The 8,152-nt window shown below is 42.5% G+C and overlaps 1 long non-coding RNA gene across 1 annotated transcript in view; it reads left to right on the top strand.

Annotated features, from left to right (window-relative positions):
* The first annotated feature begins 57 nt into the window (after window positions 1-57).
* LOC141373758 (uncharacterized) overlaps window positions 58-8,152 on the top strand; it is a 12,177-nt gene continuing 4,082 nt past the window's right edge. The window contains exons 1-3 of the long non-coding RNA XR_012380089.1: window positions 58-245; window positions 449-629; window positions 5,772-5,897. This is a non-coding gene — a long non-coding RNA (uncharacterized lncRNA). The remainder of the gene's footprint in view (window positions 246-448; window positions 630-5,771; window positions 5,898-8,152) is intronic.

An 8,152-nucleotide genomic window follows, 5' to 3' on the forward strand; every position in this document is an offset into this window, starting at 1 on the left:
TCACAGCCTGGCTGCAAGTGTCCGGGCTCAGAAATGGGCCTGGCCTCCCCCAGCCCGAGGAGGAAGCAGCTATGTATGGCCCCGCGGAGAGAGGTGGTAATTCTCTGTCCAGATTGAGCTCCCCTTCTCATGCCGACCGAGGCCTTTCTCACGGCTGCAGTGAGCTCAGAGCAGAGGCCAGTTGTCAGCTCAACTGACACAGAAGGACTTGGCTTCCAAGGGAACACAAGGCACTCTGCCCAAGGGTGAGGGCTTGGAACTGAACTTTGAAGAGTGCTCTCCTTTCGCTTCATCTAGACAAATCCTTTCATTTTTTCCCAACCAGCTTAGGGCCTGGACCCCTTTCTTGACCACATTGGCTCGTATTGCTCTCCCCTTTCTTGGAGTCTCATGGTGCTGGCCATGGCTACAGGCCCTGGCTTCTTATCCTGTCTTGCCTTTTCCACAGCTGATCGATGTGGGTCAAGGTGGTGCAGTGGAGTGTCCACTCCTGAGTCTCAGGTCTCTGCTTTGAGGTGATGAGCCCACACAATGTGATGCAAGGTTCCAATCAGATAACAGATGGAAACTCCTGGCACATGATGAGGATCATCATTCTGTCCTGCAAAACTTCGGGAATTTAAGCTATAGTAGGTATAACCCTTCTTTTCTGTTCCTAGAAAGTTTGAAAGTAGCTGACCTTTCCTGAGTGCTTGCTACCTGCCAGGCACTGTGCTAAGTTCTTCCATATCTGAAACGTTCAGACCTTATAGCCACCCTGCCAGATAGGTCCTATTATTATACCCATTTTAAAGATGGGTAATAAAGAGTACATGATGGAGTCTGGGACCAAACCCAGATCGATCTGGTTCCAGAGTCCACCAGCCACGAGTGTCTGACTGTGACCCGGTTAACATGTATTGTGTGACCCTAAGTTTCTGGATGTTTCTATGTCACTTGGTTATGGATAACAAAGCTACCAAGTTCTTACTGTTTAATGCTATTGGTTCCTTCATCTGTTTAATCCCACAACTACACTATAAATTCCCACAATTCACCTCTGAACCCAAATTATTTTTCTTCTAAAGTACACTGGCATAATAGTAACAATAATGCTCATGGTAATAATAAATAACGTTGAGTCTAATTTTTCCTTCCTTGTGTTTAATGATGGCAAATAAATGTGAGAATGAAGAATAGCTGAACATAAAGATTAGAGCACTGGTGGGTGCTACCCCACAGCATGCCATCTGTCAGTGATATGGGTCCTGTTGCCCTCGGGAGCACTGTGGTTCTGGAAGGGCCAAGGTCTTATACCTGCTCCTCAACGTGGGGGGAGAGGAGAAGATTCTAACCATGGGAACGGAGCTGAAGCCTCGGGTTCATTGTCACCAGCTTTGTGACTACATTCATAAGCTCTTCTGCTTTTCTACCGAGGCTCACACCACCCGCCTTGCCAGGTTCTTAGAGATTAAAATGAAGCCATGCCCTGTGAACAAGCTTTGCAACCCTTGCTTGCTCACAAGCCAGAGGCGTTTTATTAAACAGTTCTGAATTGAAAACGTGCTTTGTAAGCGTTTACCATTTAGTTTTAATTTGAAGTAAATTTTTATTTTTTTTTTAAAGATTTTATTTATTTACTTGAGAGAGAGAGAGAGAGAGAGAGATCACAAGCAGGGGGGAGGGGTAAAGGGAGAAGCAGACTCCCCACTGATTAGAGAGCCTGATGTGGGACTCAATCCCAGGACCTGAGCCGAAGGCAGACGCTTAACCAACTGAGCCACCCAGGCGCCCTGAAGTAAATTTTTAAATCTTAAGTTATTGAATTTTATACACTTTCAGAAGGCAGATATTTAATTCATTAGAGGTTCATTACCTGTAGCATTCCTTACTCTTTTGGACTAAGTAATCAAGGCAATAGACAGCAAAGAGATGTCACGGCCACTGTAGAAGACAAATAAGACACAACCACGCTCATCTTAGACTCTAAGTCAGCAGTATTTTCCAGTGGTCTTCCAATAATCAGTTCATACAAACTTCACATTTAGTTAGCACGACATTCTTTAGGTGAGGACATGGAGGAAAATCGATCCATTTCCTATAAGCTTGACTAGTATTTGTCCCACCCAAAATAGGAGAGCATTAGCATCTTTAACGGCTATGTTCCAGAAGCTCATTTCTTTCTCACCCTTCCATCTCAAGGACCTGTGTGGCATCGTCTTGCTGTTCAGTCTGCTCTTTCCTTGAATGGATAAGTGTGATAACATAATTGCTAACTCTGTTAACCAGTCATTGCTAAGACAAGAGCAAGAATTGTTTTACTGGTAGTAAATTTGTAAGAGTGAAGCACAGAAAATTGATTTGAACTATAGCCAAAAATATGCCTTTTAAAACATTTATCTTAACTTTATGGTAATTATGTAGAGGTTTTCTAATATCGGGGTATAAAAGTTAATTTCTTTTATAGACTAAAGATTGCTTTGCTGTTTAGTTTCACCTGTGTCTTAGCCTAACTCAAATGCACAAAATTTATATGTAATTGTATTTGACTTTTGAACCTATTTTGAAATATTGGTGGTGACATAACCCTTAGTAGATAGTATGGTGTGTATCAACCAAATTCAGTCATGAACAAGTGGACTACCTAAACTCTCTGTTGTAGACTTTTATATATATTATTCTTGTAATGAATGTCAAAAAGAGAAGATAAAATAGTATATACATAAGTTATGCTATATAAACAAAAATTCCAAAAGTCAAAGAAAATTAAAAACATTTTAATGGATTTTATCAGTGAAATGAAAGTAAGTGTACATTGTGCACAGTTAAAGTTACATAAATATTATGTAAAATATGTATAATACTGAGCATTGTTAAAGTAAGATAAATAGTTTGATTAATAGTTCATTCTGGCTCACAAATCTTTCTTGCTAAGTATGTGACTCTAGCATGCACTGCCCAATTAGGGTAGTATTAATTTCTTGGGTTTAATTTTCAAGGAAAACTATATTATTTTAAACAAATTAAAAATTACTATAATACTCCTTCTGTTGATAATTCTGAAAGTGTTTTCCTTCAGTGATTATGCAGTTATTGTTTTGTGAACCACAAATGGATTAGTCATTTTCAGATTTCTAAAACAGCAGACTTCTTGTGAAATTGTTATTGAGTAATTACTCTGAAACATTCAGAAAAAAATAATAAATGCTTTCTCATTCTCTCTCTTTTTTTTAAAGTAGGCTCCATACCCAGTGTGGAACCCAACACAGGTCTCGAACTCACTACCCTGAGATTAAGACTTGAGCTGAGATCAAGAGTCTGATACTTAACCAACTAAGCCACCCAGGTGCCCCTCTCATTCTCTTTTTTCAAAGACAAGTGTTTGTCACACATAGGCATGGAGCCTACTTAAAAAAATAGAAAATGAGAGAGAAAGAGAATGAAAAAGCATTTATTATTTGATGTCCAATAAAGGGGGTTTACTTGGAAAGAAGAATTTCAAGAGATTGTTCAATAATAGCTTTAAATTGAGAATTCCTAAAAATAAAAGTTAGGCTAAGTATTCTTAGAAGAGTGAATCACAAAGCTTTCATAGCTATATCTTTTAGTTATGCATGAGCTGAGGTCCTCAAATGCACTAACTTGTCTTCAATTTTTGTAATAAACCGATGTATTTAGGATTAAATGTTTTTGAAATACACATAAAAGATTAACTATGAAATGTCTTCTTCATTTTTCAAATTGATAACCTCACTAAGTTAGAATAAAAATACAGCACAAGAATTTTTTTTCTGAATGCTTCAAATGTTTTAATTTTTTTAATGTAAGAGTGACTGTCTTTTTACCTTCTTAGAGGTAAACATGGAATGACCAAGGAAACAGTCAACACAGATGAATAGACTCCCGAATGTTCTAAATTAATCTTCTGCTGTGAAAGACACACTCTTTAAAAAGAGACTTGGGGTTTTAATTCTTATTCTATTCTTTATGTCTGGGCCCCTTGTATGGTAGCTGGTTCCCCCTTAGGCATATATTGTAGCCTAATGGGCCATTTTTCTTCACTAAATGTTCAATTGTCTCTTTAAGATTATATGATTCCCATTAGAGTTTATTTCTAAGAAGATTGTAAATACGACTGACAAAAACCTTGCTTCCAGCTATAAGACTGGGGTTTTTAAGGTGAATATAATAAGTTCATCCCCATTCCTAATTCACACTAAGAATTCATGGAAAAAATTGAGAATAATTTAAACCAAAATGAATACAGCTAATACTGATTAAAGACAGAAACTCTGAATTCCAGCTCTGTGGTCATGGAGAAAGTATTTTAATGGCCTGAGCCTGGTCTGGCTTTCCAGATAAAAGCAGTGGGAACGACACTTCCAGCTCTGAGCCCTTGATCATTCCATGTTTACCTCTAAGATGGTAATAAGACAGTCATTCTTATAGATTCCTAACAAATTACTCATAAAAGTACACAAGGAAAAGCAGAATCCTAACTGCGCTGCCAACTGGGGCTATCTGTAAATATCAGAGGACTTCCCCTATCCCATCGACCAAATGTCTGGATACATTTCTTCTCCATCAAGATGGGAAAAAAAGAAGGCCAATGAAATGCATAGAGCCACAGAGGAAGAGCTGGTGACGTTCAAGAGCAAAGGAAGGGCATATCAGGGCCAACATTTTACTATGAGAAATACTAAGAAGTTTTAGCAAACACCTGAGAAGCTCGGTAAATCTCAACAAAATGTGAACTTCATGACCAAATAGATAAAGGCTGAAATCCAAGACGAGACAGAAAGCATGCTAGCAGCAGTAACTAAATAGATGATGGGAAAACTTTAGAAAACCCCCAAGGGGCTCAAGTTTAGGGTGAAGCCTAAGGATATATTTACCTTTCCTTCCAGCCCAAATTCTATGGCAATGAACCAGGCTTTTAAAGAAGAGAATAAATCCCTAGTAAGAATGCAGAACAAGTGTGATGCTACTGGTAGAATTTCTCGAGGACGTTTCAAGGCAGGAGAGACCTGCCTTGGTGGAGAAACCAACCTCTGCCCTGGCCTCCCACTTCTAACCTGGGAGAGGCAGGAGCCAGCAGGACAACTCTGATGTTTCCAGCTGAGAGAAGGATGCTGGGGCTCGGTCTCCTGTGGAAGGACCGTGCCTGGGGAAAGACTCTTAATGAATAATTGATACGATGGGTCTTAGTGCTAGAGAAAGACCCAAAGTACTTCCTACGTTAACGCCTGGTTGCCACAGGAGAGACTGCAGAATAGAATGACCGTTGTCACAGTCTTAATGACGACAGAAACAAAACCACGAGGGCAACTCTTCACATAGGCACTGAGGCCACGGGGTGCCTTCTGCTAGACTCTTCTGGGCTTGCACCCTGCCCTTGGAGACCAAACTAAGCATACTGGCTCTCCCAGGCTCAGGCCTGGGTCCTGCGTGAGGAGCTTGAGGCACTCCCTGCTGACATAAAATTTAAGGGTAGCATCCATAATCAAGAGAGGTCATATTTCAATGCCATTTTTCAGAAAGTTAAAAAGTTAATGCAAAAAAAAGTCACGATGGATAGAATATTGAAATTTTAAATAAAGATGGGATCCTCTTGTCAGGTCCGGAAAGCTCCACCACACCCCCATCCCCCTGCTGCTCCTTGCCATGGGAGATAAGCAGTGAAAGAAAAGACTGGGGAGTGGGGGTAAGGAAGAGAAGAGGGAGACACAGGTCAGCTGTGTAGGAGTCAAAGTGTTAGCCCCACAAGAGGAATTTGCAACACTCGCTTGCAGGATGTGTCTTGCAGGAAGAACTCGGAACTCAGGCGTGCGTAAAGACCTACAGCATGTTCTCTCGGGGATCTGGGACCCTGTGGAATGTGAGAGTGAGGAGTTCAGACGTCAGAATCATATGATCATGTGAGTGTGGAATATTTGGACAGAGAGCCTGAATTGAAGGGAATGAGACTGTTATATCCGGGTATTCACAATAAAGCAAAACTACTTCAATTGAAATCCTAAAGAAGACAATGAGACATTCACTGCAAACATTCTGGAAGTACTTAGGGTGTGCCCCCTGCGCCCCCTCCCCCCTCCCCCCTCCCCACCCACAGTAGTGGTCTTGACAGGTACAAGAGCCCATTTCCTGACCTTGAAGGCTTTCTGGCTGGAAGAGGCAACCTGCCCCAGCAAGGAGTGTCTGGAGATCTGTGACAGAAGCAGGTGCAGGGCTCACATGTGGGAATGCAGAGACAGAGGTGGCGTGTCCTGCCAAGGGTGATGGTTTGAAAAGGCTCCATAGACCAAGGAGGGCTGGTAAACAAATTTCAACTGCCCTTCCTCATCATCAGTTGAGACCTCTAGCCGGCTAGAGGTCTGGATTCCTTAGTTTTTGCTACATACAAGAAGTGTGTGTGAACATTTTCATACCGTTACTCCCAAATCTGTCCTCCTGCCTCTATTTCCACTTCTCCATAAGCCTCCAGTTCTTCTCTCTCAGTGGGCCTCAGAAATCAAACCTCAGGTTCCAGAGAGAACAATATTCGTCTTACAACACTGTGAGGCTGAGTCAGAAGCTCGTATGAACCATTGATCCAATGAGTACTCCCGGAAGTGCACCCTAAAAAGCCACTCCAGATATTTTTGGACAGGTTTGTGGGGGTCGGTAGGGCCTGTCACAGATATCTAACAAGGGTATGGTTAATCGACATGTGAATCATGCATTCCCTTATGCATATACTATTTGTGCCACTAAATCAGCCTCAAGAGGGCCCGTTTGAGGACAATGAAAGCAAAGAAGGGAAAATAGAAATGGCTGTAGTTGAGGTGGTCAGACAGAGGGTACTCACCTCTGTTCCTGTCCATGGCCTTCACTTGTCCCAGCCGTGGGGCAGTCCACGTGGTGCTCAAGCGTCCTGGGACTGACTGCAACAAGACCATAGGCAAGAAGAATGGGTGATTTTGCTGAAATGTGGTCAGGGCTCCATGAACTTGTATCTGCCCCATAAAAAGTTAAGTTGTTTGTTTATGTATTGACTGCCTTCCCACCTCATGATGCACCTTGGAGGCCGTGTCTGCTTGACCTTCTAGGCCATGCCGGGATGAACAGCGTGCTGCAGCAGAAAGTGTATGAGAAATACTTGTTCAAAGGCTGGGTTTCAGTTTTACAAACTGAACGTCTTTCATATCGCACCGTTTACAGCAAAAATGTGAAAGCCGTCATTTCTTGGTTTCCTCATTTGGACCCTCTATTTTTGTTCTCGTTCCCCAGTTATGCTCCCCGAGCCATGGAGAGGGACCCAGGATTGCATGGGCACCATGAACCTTGAGTTTGCAGAGTTAGATTTACTGCTCCATTTCGAAAGGCCGAGCAGCCTGCTGCCTGCCTATATTATTCACTTATCGATCGCTTTTTCACTAGGCGGACACTTCACAGACATTCTACCCATTCGGCTCATGGAAAAGATGGCAGGGGAGACCCCACCCACATCTGAACATAGCTTTTCGAAGGGGAGTCTGTGTTTCTGGCCCTATCTCTGTCATAGTTTGGCCTTTCCAGCTTTTCTCCTGGCTTCTGCCTTTGAGTTCAGTTTCCTTATCCCTGGAAGGAAAGTGTTGGGCTGCCTTCTTGAGGCTGGGCAGGGCTGGAGAGAGGGGGGCGGGCAGGGGAGATGGGCGGCGACCTTTGGGACCCTCCTCCTGCCCCCAGGCAAAGCTGCTCCCTACACCTGCTGTACACCTTGAACTTGCACATTGGAAAGAAAGGTGCTTCTGCTAAAATTTTTTAAGAATCACTTCACCAAATAACTGTCAAAGTCTTTTTTTGGCTTGGATGCATTTTGACACAATCCGCTTATGTTTTAGAAGCTTATATATCTTTTCTATAACTTCAAAAATATGATCAGAGGGAAATGAGTTTAAGATACAGATAAATAGGAGTAATAAAGCAGCGAAAGGAAGGGTGACTTTTACCAGTGTTAGCAATAACAGGTGCATCCATGGATATTCCCTTCCCTCCTGACTCGTCTGCCCCATTCTTCATCTTGAGCTGATTCTCTAGTTTCAGGGAACGTGTCATCTCCATCAAACCTCCCTAGCCAGAGCTGGGGGTCATCTTTATTTCTCTCCTTCTCTCTCCCTCCCTCCCCTTCCTCTTGCTCCTCTCCCCCTCCCCC

Source organism: Callorhinus ursinus, unplaced genomic scaffold (genome assembly GCF_003265705.2).
Source record: "Callorhinus ursinus isolate GAN/ISIS: 27379988/994484 unplaced genomic scaffold, GSC_fseal_2.0 scaffold11, whole genome shotgun sequence".
Taxonomy (NCBI): domain Eukaryota; kingdom Metazoa; phylum Chordata; class Mammalia; order Carnivora; family Otariidae; genus Callorhinus; species Callorhinus ursinus.